This window comes from Pseudophryne corroboree, chromosome 1, assembly GCF_028390025.1.
Source record: "Pseudophryne corroboree isolate aPseCor3 chromosome 1, aPseCor3.hap2, whole genome shotgun sequence".
Taxonomy (NCBI): Eukaryota; Metazoa; Chordata; class Amphibia; order Anura; family Myobatrachidae; genus Pseudophryne; species Pseudophryne corroboree.
In genome coordinates this window covers 704,154,224-704,173,403 of record NC_086444.1, presented here as the reverse complement: position 1 = coordinate 704,173,403, position 19,180 = coordinate 704,154,224, and positions in this window count along the sequence as shown.

The window sequence follows — 19,180 nt, the reverse complement described above, 5'->3', positions numbered from 1 at the left end:
AGAAAGATGGAAAACTTAATTACATGCACCTTAGATGATTTAGAGAATTAGTAAACAAGTTCTCCTTCAGCTGATATTTTAGTCCAAAAGAAAAAAGCTGTTAGTTATGCAGAATTTAAATTATGAACCAGAAGGCTTAATTGCATGCACCTTAATAGATGAGATAGTTCTCCTTCAAATAAATTGCTTTACTTTCATACGCACATGAGGTCATAACATGAATTCAAATGCCAGCTGAATAATGGTTTATGTTGAATTAATGACTGAGTTCAGAGCATGCATGCACCATTTGAAGAAAGGTATAGCTGGTGTGTGAAATGGTAACCGATACTTCACCCGTATGTGAGTCTCAGGAGCGCTCCTGTGTTTAAAAGACCCGTGTGTCCTCCTGGTTGTTCCTCCTGCCTGGTTCCCAGTGGCCAGGGTCCCGATGTCTGATGCAGGGGATGGAGGGCTTGAAGCTAACCACGCGGTCGTGTAAGTCACAGCAGCTGTGGGATGGTGGAAACGCCGTCGCGTGTCGCGTGCTGCGACTTCCGGTTTCGGGCTTCCGGATTCTTGCGTTCCACCTGCGGTTCACTTGAGAATGAGTCAACTGACGCGTTTCTCCGCCCACAAAGATGGCGGTTTCATCAGATATGCAGATATAACAGATTAGTAAAAATAAAGTCATCATCAGGCCTAGGACGATCCGAATCCCGCACATTAGTCGCACCAACAACATGCGGAATAAGGGTCCGCACAGGTTCCTCCCACTCCCGATAAGACACTATAAAGGGATGGCCACCCCCTGTTTGCCTGGCTGACTTAGCCTCCTTTGCCATCTTGGCCTTGACACGGCGCTTGATGTCGTAGAATCTCTTCCGACACGTGTCCTCGGTCCTCTTCACCACACCCTCACTGTTTATTGCCGCTACTACCTTCCCCCACAGAACAGTTTTCCTGCGCGAAGGCACCTTGGCCGCATCACGCACAAACAGCTGGCGATGATGGCGCATCAACTCATGCACCAAAGCCATATTTTCCGCAAAGCTAAATTTAACATTTCTGCCCGTCTTGGTAGTGGTGCGTGGCTGCGGAGCAACACCACCATCACTGTCACTATCACTCGATGCCACAGCAGCAACCTCACCCTCCTCCACCTCACTAACCTCCTCCCCCTCACTCACCTCCTCCACCTCACTCACCTCCTCCACCTCATTCACCTCCTCCCTCTCACTCACCTCCTCCCTCTCACTCACCTCTGACTGGGACATAATAATGACAAACAACAAATAACACTAATAAACCCCCCCCACAAAACACACTCCTCCACTACCACTGCACACCAACCACACACACACACACACACACACACACACACACACACACACACATACACACACTCACAAACAAACAATGACAATAAACTGAAAGTAAAATGCACAAACACTAAAAATGACACAAACTTTTAAGAGACCACACAACAATTACCACAAGACTACTTACACACACAATACAGCACTCAACAATCGCAAGAAATCTCCAAAACCGACCAACAAATCACCAACTCCAAAACACCAACTTCCTCTCACCTCTCCACTAGCTAAACCCACGAGGTGCGGCTGGTTGGGGGCGTTTTTATACTAATGAGCACAGACACTCCTCCATGACAAACACAACCAATCACGGACGAGTGACGAAAACGAAAGTAAGAAAATAACGCGGCCGGGAAGGGTCAAAAACACTGCCGTGGAAATTAAAGATACGAATTCGTAAAAAAGACCAACAAAATACGGCCGGAAAAACAAGAGTCGGCCACGAACACATAAAAAAAATACGAATGACATCGACATCGGAAAATACGAAAACATAAATTACGAACGCTTAGTAAATGAGCCGTAAAAAAAACAAAAAGTTGCAAATTCACACTACCGATGTCAGTCGCGTTTCAACTTCAAACAAATTCTGAACATTACGAATCTTAGTAAATATACCCCATAGTGTTAAAAATATATCGTAGAGGAATATTTCTATAGCTCTATTTCTATATAAGAGATTAAAAATACTAATTGTGAGTCCTAATAACGGTATACTTAACAAAACAACACAAAACATATATATTATATTCAGTGATACGCTTATTTCAGCGATTTACTCACTCAAAGTCCACAAATAAAATCTCCAAGTAAGCTCTGATTCATTACAGAAGAATTGAATTAGTGCTGTGGTAAGGTCCTGTACCTCCAGGAATAAACAGCGTCCCACCAGACCAATTGATTTGCTCAACACAATATTCAGTCTTTGTTTAATGTAAGCATCTCCTGATTTCAAACGCCGTTCTAGTCAGGGATGTACCATAGGTAAACACTTACTTCAGTGCCACAGGTCCAAAAAGACACGGGTGTCTGCCGGCAGACAGTTGTTAGTGCCTCTGCTATAGATAGCTATATTGTGTTGAGCAAATCAATTGGTCTGGTGGGATATCTACACAAGAAAAAGGAATGTGAAGAAGAACACTTATTTTTTGTTTTATTACAATTTATTTTTTCACAACAATAGAAAATTAAAGTGTTTAATTTCCTACAATAAAATTTTCAATTTAGAAGTTTTGTGTTTTTTCTTTAAATTAATAGTAAATGAAATTTACAATAGGGCATTTCAGGATGCGGTGGTAATGAAGGTCTAGTGGTAGGCCATCCATGGCAGAAGGCAGGTACTGTAGTGACACTTTACATCCGGAGAGGGTACTTTTAACTCCGTAAGACCTGTGGAAGAGAAATGGGATTAAGTTCAAGGTATTTGGAATCGTGTCATCCCTCCTGGAAAAGAACAACAGGTACCAGCAACATTGCACAAAAAAACAGGTTACACCCCTCATTGTCCAAACTGCGGTCCTTCAGCTGTTGAGAAACTACACATCCCAGCATGCCATGACACAGCTTTAGCATTCTCTGATAACAAAGCTGTCAGGGAATGATATGATATGTAGTTTCACAACAGCTGGAGGGCCGCAGTTTGGACATGCCTGGGTTACTCCATCAAGAGGGAGTTTTGGGCAATACATCTCACCTGAGGGGTGTCTCTCTAACATGGCGGACAGGCAGGTCCACATCACAAGTAGGACGTCCATGGTATAGCTGGGGTACTGTAGTGTCACTTTACATCCAAAGAGGGTACTTTTCACTTTGGGAAGGCTACTCCATAAAACCTGTGGAAGAGAAAAAGGATTAAGTATAAGGTAATTTGAAAGCGTGCCAACCCTCCTGGAAAAGAAAAACAGGTACCAGCAACACTGCACAAAAAAACAGGTTATACCCCTCATTGTCAAAACTGTGGTCCTCCAACTGTTGAGAAACTACACATCCCAGCATGCCCTGACACAGTTTTAGCATTCTCTGACAGCAAAGCTGTGTCAGGGAATCAGTAGCGGATCTTGCCATGGGCAAGCAGGACTTTTGCCCGGGGCGCCGCCTTCCGGAGGGCGCCGGCGCCACCTGGAGGGCGCCGCACCATGGCAAGATCCGCCACTGTGCCCCCCGCAGTGCCCCGCTGTGCCCCCCGCTTTGAAGGGAACCAGACGCGTAGCGTCTAGTTTCCCTTCATGGAGAGGACCTTTGCTGTGCGGTGCGCGATGACGTCATCGCGCACCGCACAGCATAGTGGCACAGACACTAGGGGTCATAATTGACCTCTAGTGTCTATGCTGTTCAATGGGAGAGATGTAATAACGTCTCTCCCATAGATCGAGGAGAGGAGAGAAGAGCGGCGCCGGCGGAGGCGGTCTGCAGCGGTCTGGATCAGGAACGGGGATAGTAAGTATACTTTTTTTTTATTTTATTTTTTCTTTCAGCGGCGCTACAGGGGCACAAATGGGGGTGTAACTGACCACGCCCCCATTTGAAGCCACGCCCCTATACATTCCAGGGGCGCCACAAGGGCAAGAACCGGCCCTGCAGGGAATGATGTGATATGTAGTTTCACAACAGCTGGAGGGCCGCAGTTTGGACATGCCTGGGTTACTCCATCAAGAGGGAGTTTTGGGCAATACATCTCACCTGAGGGGTGTCTCTCTAACATGGCGGACAGGCAGGTCCACATCACAAGTAGGACGTCCATGGTATAGCTGGGGTACTGTAGTGTCACTTTACATCCAAAGAGGGTACTTTTCACTTTGGGAAGGCTACTCCATAAAACCTGTGGAAGAGAAAAAGGATTAAGTATAAGGTAATTTGAAAGCGCGTCATCCCCCCTGGAAAAGAAAAACAGGTACCAGCAACACTGCACAAAAAAACAGGTTATACCCCTCATTGTCAAAACTGTGGTCCTCCAACTGTTGAGAAACTACACATCCCAGCATGCCCTGACACAGTTTTAGCATTCTCTGACAGCAAAGCTGTGTCAGGGAATCAGTAGCGGATCTTGCCATGGGCAAGCAGGACTTTTGCCCGGGGCGCCGCCTTCCGGAGGGCGCCGGCGCCACCTGGAGGGCGCCGCACCATGGCAAGATCCGCCACTGTGCCCCCCGCAGTGCCCCCCGCTTTGAAGGGAACCAGACGCGTAGCGTCTAGTTTCCCTTCATGGAGAGGACCTTTGCTGTGCGGTGCGCGATGACGTCATCGCGCACCGCACAGCATAGTGGCACAGACACTAGGGGTCATAATTGACCTCTAGTGTCTATGCTGTTCAATGGGAGAGATGTAATAACGTCTCTCCCATAGATCGAGGAGAGGAGAGAAGAGCGGCGCCGGCGGAGGCGGTCTGCAGCGGTCTGGATCAGGAACGGGGATAGTAAGTATACTTTTTTTTTATTTTATTTTTTCTTTCAGCGGCGCTACAGGGGGCACAAATGGGGGTGTAATTGACCACGCCCCCATTTGAAGCCACGCCCCTATACATTCCAGGGGCGCCACAAGGGCAAGAACCGGCCCTGCAGGGAATGATGTGATATGTAGTTTCACAACAGCTGGAGGGCCGCAGTTTGGACATGCCTGGGTTACTCCGACAAGAGGGAGTTTTGGGCAATACATCTCACCTGAGGGGTGTCTCTGTAACATGGTGGAGGGGCAAGTCCACATCACAAGTAGGATTTCCATGGTACAGCTGGGGTACTGTAGTGTCACTTTACATCCAGCCAGGGTACTTTTTACTTTGGTAGGGCTACTCCGTAGGACCTGTGGGAGAGAAAAAGGATTAAGTACAAGGTAATTTGAAAGCGCGTCATCCCTCCTGGAAAAGAACAAGAGGTCCCAGCAACACTGCGCATACACACAGATGACACCGACAAGAGGGAGTTTTGGCCAATGCATCTCACCTGAGGGGTGTCTCTATAACATGGCGGAGGGGCAGGTCCACATCACAAGTAGGCCGTCCATGGTATAGCTGGGGTACTGTATTGTCACTTTACATCCAGCCAGGGTACTTTTTACTTTGGTAAGGCTACTCCATAGGACCTGTGGGAGAGAAAAAGGATTAAGTACAAGTTAATTTGAAAGCGCGTCATCCCTCCTGGAAAAGAACAAGAGGTCCCAGTAACACTGCGCATACACACAGGTGACACCGACAAGAGGGAGTTTTGGGCAATACATCTCACCTGAGGGGTGTCTCTGTAACATGGCAGAGGGCAGAGCCGTATTAAGAGGAGGGCCCTGGGGATAAGTACCCTGGGCCCCCTTTTTTCAAAGGGCCCCCCGCCGGAGATCGGATCTCTGTTCTGATCTGCGGTATTGCGCTGCGCTCCCGGGAGCTGGCGCCACACGCAGCGGCAGGACAGCTCAGCAACTGCTGTCCCTGGCGGCTCCGGCTCCACTGTAAAGGCTGGCGCCGAGCGCCCGCGGCACGCAGGCAGTCAGTGCCTCTAATGGAAGGACAGCTGAGCGACGGCTCAGCTGTCCAATAATGTGAGGAGCAGCAGCCTGCGGCTCAGTCATTGGCTGGGCGCGCAGGCTGCAGGGAAGGAGGACGGCGTGTGGAGGGAGCAGCAGGCACCCATTCTCTGGCAGCTCTCCCATTCTACCTGTGCATAAGCACACAAAAACGTATGGCTCTATTACAGTATGTACTGGGTTTTAATATGTATATATATATATATATATATATATATATATATGTGTGTGTATATATACATATGTGTGTGTGTGTGTGTGTGTATATATATATATATATATATATACATATGTGTGTGTATATATATATATATATATATATATATATATAGTGTATATATATTAGTGATGTGCACCGGAAATTTTTCGGGTTTTGTGTTTTGGTTTTGGATTCGGTTCCGCAGCCGTGTTTTGGATTTGGACGCGTTTTGGCAAAACCTCCCTGAACATTTTTTTGCCGGATTCGGGTGTGTTTTGGATTCGGGTGTTTTTTTACAAAAACCCCTCAAAAACAGCTTAAATAATAGAATTTGGGAGTCATTTTGATCCCATAGTATTATTAACCTCAATAACCATAATTTCCACTCATTTCCAGTCTATTCTGAACACCTCACACCTCACAATATTATTTTTAGTCCTAAAATTTGCACCGAGGTCGCTGGATGGCTAAGCTAAGCGAACCAAGTGGCCGACACAAACACCTGGCCCATCTAGGAGTGGCACTGCAGTGTCAGACAGGATGGCAGATTTAAAAAATAGTCCCCAAACAGCACATGATGCAAAGAAAAAAAGAGGTGCAATGAGGTAGCTGTGTGACTAAGCTAAGCGACCCAAGTGGCCGACACATACACCTGGCCCATCTAGGAGTGGCACTGCAGTGTCAGACAGGATGGCAGATTTAAAAAATAGTCCCCAAACAGCACATGATGCAAAGAAAAAAAGAGGTGCAATGAGGTAGCTGTGTGACTAAGCTAAGCGACCCAAGTGGCCGACACAAACACCTGGCCCATCTAGGAGTGGCACTGCAGTGTCAGACAGGATGGCACTTAAAAAAATAGTCCCCAAACAGCACATGATGCAAAGAAAAAAATAGGTGCACCAAGGTCGATGGATGGCTAAGCTAAGCGACCCAAGTGGCCGACACAAACACCTGGCCCATCTAGGAGTGGCACTGCAGTTTCTAGCAAGATGATGAGTACTTCCATCCTCATGTGAATCTGAACCACTAGCCATGAACATAGGCCAGGGCCTCAGCCGTTCCTTGCCACTCCGTGTCGTAAATGGCATATTGGCAAGTTTACGCTTCTCATCAGACGCTTTTAATTTTTATTTTTGGGTCATTTTACTGAACTTTTGTAGTATACTTGACGACATAGAGGTAGAGCAGTGGACTACTGTACCGTACTGCTATATATATACTGGTGGTCACAGCAACATTCTGCACTGTCCCCTCCTACTATATACTGCGCACAACTAAAATGCAGCACAGGTATGGATGCATAGTATACTTGACGACACAGAGGTAGAGCAGTGGACTACTGTTCCGTACTACTATATATATACTGGTGGTCACAGCAACATTCTGCACTGTCCCCTCCTACTATACACTGCGCACAACAACTAAAATGCAGCACAGGTATGGATGCATAGTATACTTGACGACACAGAGGTAGGTAGAGCAGTGGACTACTGTACCGTACTGCTATATATATACTGGTGGTCACAGCAACATTCTGCACTGTCCCCTCCTACTATATACTGCACACAACTAAAATGCAGCACAGGTATGGATGCATAGTATACTTGACGACATAGAGGTAAAGCAGTGGACTACTGTACCGTACTGCTATAAATATATACTGGTGGTCACAGCAACATTCTGCACTGTCCCGTCCTACTATATACTGCGCACAACTAAAATGCAGCACAGGTATGGATGCATAGTATACTTGACGACACAGAGGTAGGTAGAGCAGTGGACTACTGTACCGTACTACTATATATATACTGGTGGTCAGCAAAATTCTGCGCTGTCCTCCTACTATATATACTGCGCACAACTAAAATGCAGCACAGGTATGGATGGATAGTATAGTTGACGACACAGAGGCAGGTAGAGCAGTGGACTACTGTACCGTACTGCTATATAATACTGGTGGTCAGCAAAATTCTGCACTGTCCTCCTACTATATACTACAATGCAGCACAGATATGGAGCGTTTTTCAGGCAGAGAACGTAGATATTTTCAGCACACTGAGCACAGATATTTGCAAGCACACTGAGCACAGATATTTGCAGCACACTGAGCAGATATTTGCAGCACACTGAACACAGAAACTGAGAGAACACTGCACGTCCTCTCGCTATCATCTCCAATGCACGAATGAAAATGGCGGTGACGCGCGACTTCTTATATAGAATACGAATCTCGCGGGAATCCGACAGTGGGATGATGACGTTCGGGTGCGCTCGGGTTAACCGAGCAAGGCGGGAGGATCCGAGGCTGCCTCGGAACCGTTTAGAATGGGTGAAGTTCGGGGGGGGGGTCGGATCCCGAGGAACCGAACCCGCTCATCACTTATATATATCTATATATATATATATATATATATATATATATATATATATATAAAGATAGGTATGTATATGTGTGTATATATATTGTCGAAGTAAAAAAAATACATAAAAAGAACATACAAACTACACACATATAAGTCGCTATACTGCAAAAATATGCGCAGCGAGCACAGCAATATATGGTAACACCCGCATTTACACGGACATGCCACAGAGAGGATTCGACACTTATTTCATGCAGTACATAATCGTGGTGGTATCAAGCACCAGACATCATGATGATTTAGAATTGTATATGGAGTGGTATCATGTATGTGTATTATTTGAACGAAGCAAGATAGACCTGTCACATTTACTATTAAAACAACCAGATTAATGTGTAGATTAATTTGATACTTGTTATTAAGTTACAGGACATTGCAACAAATAGTTATGATTACATGTATGAAAGCTAAAAATCACTCTTATTAGGACAGTGGACAGAAAACTCAGGCCAGCCCTTTGGATGTCTTCAAGGCTGAACCTGATTAGCATATACAAAGGAACTGGTGACTCATCATGAATGAGAGAGAGTCCCCTCCCCCAAACTAGATAACACATTGCTGATCACACAGGAAGGCAGTTGCTTTTTGGTCTCTGAGACGATGATGGACTTGCTGGCAGATCAGTTCCTGTATTTATTTACAGAGAGAGAGAGAGACATAAGATGCATTGGAGGGAATGGTAATTGTATCGCTGGCCTGTAACTGAAACTGTATGTAATGGCCTGTAACTGTATGTAACTGGATGTATGTAACTGTATGTATTAACTGCTTACTGTATGAGTTGTAACTATAGGTATACTGTACATTGTAATATATATTGAATCCATATCCTTTTAATAACAAATATATACATCAATGAGCTTTGGAACTCAGATAATGTGTGGGTGTATTGTTTTCTCTTATGGGATGCAGTGTTTTGCGATGTATAGCGCACATTCATGGGATATGGTAATCAGAGGTGCAGGCATTTACAATATATATTAGAGCAGGCATTTTAAATATTTGTGAGAAAGCAATTTGGCATTCTTAGATGAGGACTCTTAAGGGATATCAGGGTCTTAATGATGCACTGTACATTACAAACGCGGCTGTAATTGACCGGATCCGATGGACGCATCGAGAAGCTGATGAAAATAACATCCACGTTAATGTATTGTTGTGTTATCAGTAAGCCAGTGATATGAAATTTCAAGGGACAATGCGTTTCTCATAATATTTAAGATGCTAAAATGTATTTTTATTGTTGCAAAACAAGGTTCAAATAAGTCATATTGTGTTTGAGTCAGATTGGATTGTTTATCTGTTTAAGTAGGTTTAAAAGTGCATTTAAAAGTTGCTGCATAGCCTTGATATAGTTTTTTTTTTAACTCAGGCCTAAAATAACTTCTGGTGCTTGTATGATGTGTGATTTCTTTGTGACAAAGGAAGCCGCATGGTCTGTCCTCCATTTTGGACTAACCACATGGCCTGTCCACCATTTTGTGTAACCCTCATGGATGTGGAAGGGGGAGGAGCAGCGGCCACTTTGGGAAGGTCATTTTCTAAATGGCTGATTTTCACTGCTCAGAATAATCAGCTTTCCTTGGTCACATCAAACACCATTTATGAGTTACCAATGCATTTATTTAACCCATGCCATAGTCAATTACAAATAGTTTCAGCTGGGCCTAGTGAGAGTTAATAGATGAATACTTGATGTAAGAATTACACACAGATATAAAAAAGTGTTTTTTTCTTTTACCTCTAGGATTTAGTTAACTCTGCTTGCTAGTTTAGGATAGCCATTGACATGTTAATTAACCTGTCCCACTACCCTCTTGAACAGGCATATGAACCTCTGTTGATATGCAAATTAGAAGCACTGAATGGGTAAATGAGTCTCATAGGAGACCAGTGAATGGTACATATATATAATATTATTATAATTATGTGTGTGTTTATATCAGTGTATGTTCTGCAGGATAGCTATCCAATCTGAATCATATCATTTAAATTATTGATTATTGCTAGAGTCATTATAGATCTATGTGAAACTGGATACATTTGTTGCTATATAGTTAAAACTAAAATAACAGTGTTTAAGGAAGTAAGTATAAAGACACAAAATGCAGTTCTGGCCCAGTCGTAATAGGGTTAAATGGAACAAGTGTGTGTTGTGTTTAGTGGGCAATAGTAGTTTTTATTGCTCACATTTATTGAAGTTGTGTGAGTTGTTTTATTGCATACGCACATTGGTACACGTGGTACGGAATGTGAGGACAGCGTACAAAACACGTGCACGTGGTGCAAGGCCGCACACATGGCATAGAGGTACGCACGGTTGCGTAATTACACAAGCTTGCGTAGGGTTGTGTGTGCATAATAAAACCACACGATAGTACGTTTAGTTTAAAGGTGGGACAGTAGCCATGCTACAATAGAACAAAACTGCCCGGTTTCTAAAGCAGATTAGTAAAAAAAAAAATTAAATTGCCTCTGGGGTAAAGCTGCCAACCTGAATGAATCCAAATTTTCTGTACAGAAAAACAAAGTGTATTTGAGTGAGCGAACGTAGGAGTGAGTGGATATTTGAACCCAGGGAATTCGGTATCCCGTCGTGTGGTACATCAAGTAAGTGGAGGCTTGGTGGCGTGAGGCGGCTGGCTCACGTTAGTATAAGGTTTAATACGCAAATCGTGAGGTGATTTGCAAAGGAGCGTGATGGTGCATAAGTATTGCGAAGTATTGAAGTATAAAGGTTTTTGTATTACGCTCTGGGCTGAGGGTCACAGTTTGTACATTGAACCGTGGTTGTACGGCAGATAGGTAACAAGTACCTATACGCTGTGCAATTGGACCGCGAGTTTGTGGGTGCGATATATACAGCGCAACTTGATAGCCCTTTACGAACTTTTGCATAAAATCGCGGTATCATTAGCGCTGTGTAGAGCATACGCAAGCGTGATTTGTGTATAAGTGTATAGGGAGTTTTCGCTGGTCTCTCTCAGGAAAATCTTCAGCGGTGTATATTCACTGGAATAGGTAAGTCACTCTTAAACACTTCCAGTGAATGGAAACCAGATAGGGGCCTCACTGGGTTCGCGGTGGTCACTATTGGAGTGAGTCGTGGTACTCGGCGGAGAAGGAGTGGGTGAAAGTGCTCTAAGAACTTTCACCGTCTATTCGTATTGTGCATTGGGTATTGCGTAAAAAGGAAAAAGTCCGCGATGGGATCCAATTGCACAAGCGGTGGACGTATTGTAACCAGGGTTCAGGTTGAAGAGCCGCCGCCCAAGGGGTAAACGAGGTTTGTTATGTGTGGTAAATATGGATCACACACGGAAGACTTTTAGTCTGAATGGGTACGTATGACTGACAAAGATAGGGTACCATTCCCTAAAGTGGGCAGCTTTGAACCAGAGGTATTGCAGAACTTAAGGATAAGAATATGTCTGATAAAATCCCGAAAACAAAGGGTCAGACATACAAATTGTTTAAACCTGTGACAGCAAGAGGGTTTGGTGAGTTTGATCCTAAGGTATTGCAGGTGGTATGTCTAACCAAAGTCATATAAGACAAGAATGGAAATATAAGAACTGTTTGAACTTGTAGCAACAATAAATAAGTAGGAAAAAAAAAAAGAATGCAAGTACACCGCCTTATGTAGATGTGGAAGCAGTTACGGCCAGCATACAAACTATAGAAAATAATAAAAATATGAAAAATATGACTGTAACCTATATATGTACTAATGAATGTTGAAGTTTCATTTAGGAGGAGAAGGTGACCTGATTGTTTTCAGCCATTTCTCATGTACCCAGAGGAGTATCCAATCGGTAAAAGAAGAGCAGTAGCCTGTGGGGGGAAGTGTCTGAGACCAGTGGAACAGGTAAGTATGGTATCATTTGTGTACATATATAGTAAAACCCAAAAATAAAACAAAAAAAATCAAGAAAGTAACGTCAGAAATGGAGAAAAAAACCTGTCCGCACATTAGTATTTGCCAATAGGAAAGCGGACAGAGACAAGGTAACCCCAGGGTATTTCTTTCAGTTACCATATAAGAAGTATTCATTCCTAGTAATGCCCCTAGTAAAGATGAGCTCGGAAATATTTGTTGGACCATGTACAGACCCTTAATACGGGATGAGAAGGATTGAATGAAATATTTCGCATGACCTAGAAGCTTGTTAAACTTTTTTTGTTTTTGTCTCTTGCAGAAATAGAAAACTCTCCATCTGGATAAGATCACTGGTAAACACTAATTCGGCAAATGGGAGGTGGCTGTCTCTGTGCAAATGGACGGGCTCAATAAGGCATTGAGTGTCAGGCTGCAGACTTCCTTGCAAAATTGGAAAGGGGTCACAGTAGCTAATCTTAGATAGTGTGCTATTGAACATCACAAGAATAGTGCTAGGCGCAGAGAACAACAGGTGGAGAGGTTGAGGACGGTAAGTATACTGGCACATACAGGAAAGACCCATCAGTCCAAACCCCAGATCCCTAATGGTCAATAATATGTTACACTTGTAGGAAGGAAGGGCATTTTGCCAGAGATTGTAGGAGTAGTAGGACACATAGTCAATATAGATCCCCTAGACAGAAAACACAAGCCACATTATTAAACACATAGACGGGACCAAGGGACATATAGTAAGGAATCATAAACCATATAGAAAACACAGATTCGGCTAATGGGAAGAACAAAATAAATGCAACATTACCCTTTGACAAAACTTGAAGACTAATGTCGCATTCTGCTGTTCTAGATGCATGTCCATCACAGGTAGAGGAAATTATCTCACAGATACCGGTTTCCCTATGAACTTAGGATGGACAGGACACTGGATTGATGGCTGGGATAGTCCCAGTAGAGATAAGACACACAGATTTTTTTTTAAGGGGAGTAGACCAAGTAGAGAATCACTTCCCCGTAGTGCCCAATCCAGTTGTCAAATTTTTATAAAATCTTCTCCACCTCTACAAACTCATCTGTCACCAACCTCTATTCTGTTTCTCTACAGTTTTCCTCTTCATCTTTTGCGTTCACACAGGGTGGTACAATACATGGACCCAAGTACAGTTCAAACTCCACATGCCTAGGTCCTTCAGAGTTCTGCCCAAACCCAGTATATCTCAACAGCACGATGACACCAGTATTACTGCAGTGTGCCTTGTCATGCACAAAGGGTGGAGAATGGGAATACTGGTGAAGGGAAATTTTGTATAAACACTGATATGCCTGTTGGTGAATGGCAAACCTGACATTTTCTTTTTCATTTTCTTCTTCTTTCTCTCCTCTAGAGATTTTTTTTTTCTTTTTTCTTTTTGAGTTATGCTCATGGTACTCTACATTGCAAACACACGATAGAAAATTAAAACAAAAAATTTGTGATCCCTGCAGGAAGAGGCAGTCTGGAGGACAAAGGGGTTTGGCCAGGAGTCCTCAGGACTGTGGGCAGGTGGACACGGTAAGCCAGTAGCCCCCAGAGCATACATTCCAAGTCTAGCTGAGGTGGCACACGGTCTGACTCATCTAGGCAAAGAGGGTAGGTGCAGGCTGATGAGAGCCTAGTGATGTGTGCCAGGATTCTATTCTCATGCAGGTAAGAGAGCAATGACCTGTCTTGCTTGCTTGAGGAAGAATATTGGTAAAGCAATACCAACAGAGCCATCCCATATCCCTCCTGCAGATGGATCTTTGCAGGAAATACAAATCGACTTCGTACAGTTAACACGCTTTAGGAATTATTGTTATGTATTGGTGTGCACTGATGTTTTCTCAAACTGGATAGAGGCATTTCCTGCCACCACGGATGCTGCTGTGTTTACCACAAAAAGAAAAATTGCGCAGAAATTTGTGTGTAGATAATGGTACCCCTAGAAGTAGGAGCAAAGCCTGAAATTGTACTATTGTGATCATAGATACTGCCACTAGTATTATGTAGCTTCGAAACCACTCCCAGATCTTCACTCAACGAATCACCCTCTTCGAAATGTATTTTTGTTTTTGTTTTGGTATTTGTTTTTTTTGGGTTGTTTTTGGAAGACAACCTCATGTCATGATTGATCCGCACAATGATCAGAAATACACCAATGAGGTGACAGTACAGTACCTTGTTGAGATGAGCCAGCATTTGAGAACTTGACAAAAGAACTTGAAACTGCTGATTGCTGGTATGCCAAATACTAATTGTCTTGATTGTGAACCAAGAGACTGTGTGATTGTTCTTACGCTCAGGTTGCCTAATAGACAGGTGGGAAGGACCATACCAAGATTTGTTGACAGCACTATAAAGGTCGCCGAAAGAGAGACTTGGGTCCACTCATCCCACTGCAAGAATGTCGCTGACCCGGAGAGAACTCGTGACAAAGTAGTTTATTGCTCACATTCATCGAGTTTGTGAACTGTGTGTTCCAAGTGAACTGTGTGTCCAAGTGAACTGTGTGTCCAAAGAGCAAGGCAAAGAGAACCTTGTATCACCAGAGACTCTGTTCCGTGAAGACTGAGAGGCGGCACTGTTGAACACTACCTGAGCGTACTAAAGGACTGCAGAAAGACCAGTCATTGTAATTGATTTGTTATGAACAAGAGTTGTTTTGCTCTATTTCTCTTTTCTCTCTTTCCCGCTGACAAACATTTTCTTTCAGGAAATTCTATTTTTGCGAGGTTTTTTTATGAGGAGTCGAGTGTGGGACTGGAACTGGTTCTGTAGGAAGGAGTGATTTCCTTATAGGATCCCATGATTAGCCGATCAGTTTGTTAAAGTCAGAGAAAAATCAAAGTTCTAGTAGTTATGGAGTTCAGAGGTAATCAGGAACAATCAGACAATGGCTATTCACACATTGCAGATAAAGAGCTCATTAATATATGTGGAAGAAAGGTTTATGAGTGGCTCTCCCCGAACTCCGAAGGTTTATGTTATTTAGGAAGGACACTACTTATAACCCTTGTTCAGAAAATGATAGGAATATGTAGATCATGAAAATTTTATATGTCACTGTCACGATTTGTTTGTGTCTTCTTCATCTACCCAGCAGAACCTCAATCGAATCCAAACATCAGTGTACAAAGACGTAGGTACATGTATGTGTGAAATGTTCGTCGCAAATCAGACATTATAGGCCAAAGCACTGTCCCAGCATACTCTAGAGGTTGAATGTTGTCCCACACCCAACCAGTGGTCCCGTGACCGCCGAGTGCATATAGAGGATGTCTCGTCCTCCTGTCTTCCCCAAATATAGTCAAGTGTCTGTTTACTGCCAAAGGGTGGACTGTCAAAGCCAAAAAATATTACATAAAAAGAACATACAAACTACACACATATAAGTCGCTATACTTGCAAATATGCGCAGCGAGCACAGCAATATATGGTAACACCCACATTTACACGGACATGCCACAGAGATGGATTCAACATTTATTTCATGCAGTACATAATTGTGGTGGTATCAAGCGCCAGACATCATGATGATTTAGAATTGTATATGATGGAGTGGTATCATGTATGTGTATTATTTTAACGAAGCAAGATAGACCTGTCATATTTACTATTAAAACAACCAGAATAATGTGTAGATTAATTTGATACTTGTTATTAAGTTATAGGACATTGCAACAAATAGTTATGATTACATGTATGAAAGCTAAAAATCATTCTTATTAGGACAGTGGACAGAAAACTCAGGCCAGCCCTTTGGATGTCTTCAAGGCTGAACCTGATTAGCATATACAAAGGAACTGGTGACTCATCATGAATGAGAGAGAGTCCCCTCCCCCAAACTAGATAACACATTGCTGATCACACAGAAAGGCAGTTGCTTTTTGGTCTCTGAGATGATGATGGACTTGCTGGCAGATCAGTTCCTGTATTTATTTACAGAGAGAGAGAGACATAAGATGCATTGGAGGGAATGGTAATTGTATCGCTGGCCTGTAACTGAAACTGTATGTAATGGCCTGTAACTGTATGTAACTGGATGTATGTAACTGTATGTATTAACTGCTTAATGTATGAGTTGTAACTATAGGTATACTGTACATTGTAATATATATTGAATCCATATCCTTTTAATAACAAATATATACATCAATGAGCTTTGGAACTCAGATAATGTGTGGGTGTATTGTTTTCTCTTATGGGATGCAGTGTTTTGCGATGTATAGCACACATTCATGGGATATGGCAATAAGAGGTGCAGGCATTTACAATATATATTAGAGCGGGCATTTTAAATATTTGTGTGAAAGCAATTTGGCATTCTTTATATATATATATGTATGTATAGGTATGTATACGTGTGTTTGTATATATATATATATATATATATGTATATATATATGTGTTTATATATATATATATGTATATATATATATATGCGTGTGCATGTATGTGTATATGTATGTATGTATAGACATATTTATCATAGGCGTGCGCACAGGCACCCCCTAATGTCCAGCACACGCCTGTAGCTGACTCATTGCCGAGCGTGCAGTTCTATTCCTGACTGTGACTGCACTGTAGGCCCGCCCACGCTTTTTGCCTGCCGGCACTGACAGCCCGCTCTCTACGGCCGTCCGCCTGCACAGACTTCACACGCACAGAGACCTTCCGCTCTCTACGGCCGCTCGCTACGCCCGCCCACACCCGCTCTCTACACCCGCGCCCGTCATCCACCCGACCCTTTCCTGTCTACACTCGCCCTCTATGCCCAGTCAGCAGGCCTGACGACAGACATGCCGCTGGATGAGCAGTAGAGGGTACATTTGTCAGCAGCACCTGCTACCGGAACCCACATGTGAACAGGACTGCACCCACAAGTAATGTACAATGTGTGTTATATAATGTATTTGGAGGGGCACCATGTGTCACATAATGTGTTTGGGGGCACTGTGTATTATATAATGTGTTTGGGGGGTCCTATGGGGTCTCTTCAGGCCAGGCCGCAGCTGCTCATTCGCACGTGGCGTAATGTGAATTTTGCCTCATACCATGTGACGTAATGTACATTTTGGCTCATACCATGTGGCGTAATGTGAATTTTATCTCATAAAGCGTGGTGTAATGTAAATTTTGGCTCCTGCCGTGTGGCGTAATGTGCATTGCAGCTCATACAGTGTGGCGTAATGTGAATTGCGGCTCATACAGTGTGGTGTAATGTGAATTGTGGCTCATAGATTGTGGCGTAATGTGAATTTTATCTCTTGGTGTGTGGCACAATGTAAATGTTTACTCATACTGTGAGGCGTAATGTAAATTTTGGCTCATACCGCGTGGCATAATGTAAATTTCAGCTCATACCGTGTGACGTAATGTGATTATCTCTTGGTGTGTGGCAGAATGTAAATTTTGGCTCATACAGTGTGGCATAATGTGAATTTTATCTCATACTGTCTGGCGTAATGTAAATTTTGGCTCATACCATGTTACATAATGTGAATTTTGGCTTATACCATGTGACGTAATGTGAATTTTGGCTCATACCATGTTACATAATGTGAATTTTGGCTTATGTCATGTGATGTAATGTGAATTTTAGCTTATACCATGTGGCGTAATGTGAATTTCGTCTCATATCGTGTGGTGAAATGTTAATTTTGACTCATACTGTGTGGTGTAATGTGAATTTTATACCAAGGCCCACCACTCTCTAGTTCCGCCACTAGGTCAAGAATAGGTTGGGGAAGTGTAAGCAGCGATAGGGTGCAGCGGCAGCTAGGACTCAGGGCTATGTCGTAGCAGACAGTCAGTACCGGCCAGTGGTCTCACCATTATGTTTCATTTTATTTCTCTGGGGTGTATTATATCTACTTGTATTATTAGGAACTAGGGAGAAATTAGATTACGCCATGTGATTTTACCGATAGAATGTAAAATAGTGCTAGACACGCCCAAAAGGCGGTGCGAGACATGCCGAAAAGGTGGTTCACCCCATAGCAACATTTTGAAAGGGCCCCTTTTCCAATGCTGTAGAGAGACACCTCTCCTTAGCAGTTGCCAGTTTTATGACCTATAATTACATAGTAGTGACTAAGTTAATTTTATACCCAATAGTTTGTTTTATGAACCATAGTAGTTCCTTAGTTCATATTATGTCTTATTGTAGAGCTGCCAGTACACATTATACCACACAGTACCCCCAATTCATATTATGACATACAGTGTCCCCAGTTCATATTATGCCCCTTTATAACATTCACTACACACTCATCTATTTAGGCTGGACAGTGGCTAGGACCCAATTGCTTAGTAGGCAAATCTGGGAATTTGGTATGCAACTATATAACCTGGTTCAGGACTCCCTAAGCCTCTGGACCCAATAACAATTGCATCTCTTGAAACCACTATGGCTAACCCCATGCTTTTACTGTATGTAAATCCATGAAGTTGGTGCAGGGAAAATCTAGATATAAGACATCAGAGCCTGTCAGACACAAGAGCAGCACACAGTGTTGTAATACACAGATATCTTTATTAGCAGAAATTCATAGCTAAAAATAAGATTTTAAACCTACCGGTAAATCTATTTCTCCTAGTCCGTAGAGGATGCTGGGGACTCCGTAAGGACCATGGAGTATAGACGGGCTCCGCAGGAGATAGGGCACCTAAAAAGAACTTTGACTATGGGTGTGCACTGGCTCCTCCCTCTATGCCCCTCCTCCAGACCTCAGTTAGAGAACTGTGCCCAGAGGAGATGGACAATACAAGGCAGGA